The sequence below is a fragment of the Nilaparvata lugens genome, unplaced genomic scaffold, assembly GCF_014356525.2.
Source record: "Nilaparvata lugens isolate BPH unplaced genomic scaffold, ASM1435652v1 scaffold5131, whole genome shotgun sequence".
NCBI lineage: Eukaryota > Metazoa > Arthropoda > Insecta > Hemiptera > Delphacidae > Nilaparvata > Nilaparvata lugens.
In genome coordinates, this window is record NW_024091038.1 from 866 (window position 1) to 2,500 (window position 1,635).

Consider the following 1,635-nt stretch of genomic DNA (forward strand, 5'->3'; position numbering starts at 1 on the left):
ATATTGTATCATTTTGTGATGAAACTGTATCATGTGTTGTGATACTGTATCATTTATGGTGATACCACAAAGGAAAGATAGCATAAGAAGATATGCCATGGTTTGTAGATTGAAATCATTCAAAGTTTGTTAGTTTTGTATCAAATTATGGTGTTATGTATCCAGTTGAAATGATACTGTATCATATCTTGCTGGTACGGTATCGTTTATGTGAGTGTTAACTGAAGCCGATAATCCTAGTAGTTGTTTTTGGTGAAGCTATGTGACGCTGGTAGTCTCTCATACTGTGCCCTTCTTACAGTCTTACACTCCCAACAACACACTAATAATTGACCGAGCGAAGTGAGGTCTAAGATTAAAGTCGACGGTTTGGCATTTCTCCTAATTTTTAAATGTTTATATGCTGCGCATTTACGGTGAAACGCGGTAATAGATATTCATGAAATTTGACAGGTATGTTCCTTTTTCAATTGCGAGTCGACGTATATACAAGGTTTTTGGAAATTTTGCATTTCAAGGATAATATAAAAGGAAAAAGGAGCCTCCTTCATACGCCAATTTCAGAGTAAAAATTAGACTGTAGAATTATTCATAATAAATCAGCTGACAAGTGATTACACAGATGTGTGGAGAAGCCAGTCTATTGCTGTATTTCCATAATGTCTATAGTTTCAATCAGGTACTGGTGGATGAGAATACTGCGTGAGGTCTACTGTTCACAGAACTACTAGTAGACAGTAGTCGACAGTAATCGGCTGCAGATAACAGAAAATCGACTTGATATTTGGAACGCGAACGACCTATACCATGGGATATCTTCTTATGCTATCTTTTCTCTATCGTATCACCATGAATGATACAGTATGACCACACATGATACAGTGTCATTAAACATGATACAGTATCATCTTAACTTGATACACAACACCATACTTTGATACAAAACTTCCAAACTTTGAATAAACTCTACAAACCATAGCATATTTTCTCATGCTATCTTTTCTCTAAAGTATCACCATAAATGATACAGAGTCAACACAATATGATACTGTATCATCTCAACTTGATACACAACACCATAATTTGATACAAAACTTCCAAACTTCGAATGAACTCTAGAAACCATGGCATATCTTCTTGTGCTATCTTTTCTCTGAAGTATCACCATAAATGATACAGTATCACCTCAAAATGATACAGTATCACCTCGAAATGATACAGGATCACCTCAAAATGATACAGAACCATCAAACCATGGCATGTTATCTTCTTGAGCTATCGTTTCTCTATGATATAGGTGACTGTAAATCAAGCGCGCATCCATAAAAAAATAAAGTCCACTGTTGGAAATTCTCCCAAATGGTTGGAGAGTGAGGAAAAATATTCGATTGTCATTGTCGGAGTGTGAAAGGGAAATGTGATGGAGAGAAAGAAAATAAGAATGAGGAGAGGAAGTAGAAGAAGAAGAGGATGGAGAAGAAGAGGAAGAAGAAGAAGAAGAAGAAGAAGAAGAAGAAGAAGAAGAAGAAGAAGAAGAAGAAGAAGAAGAAAAGAAGAAGAGGAAGAAGAAGAATGTAGGGTAGATTTAAGGGCTGTGAATCGAATGGTTTTTGGCGGTGATAAAGAGGAACGAGG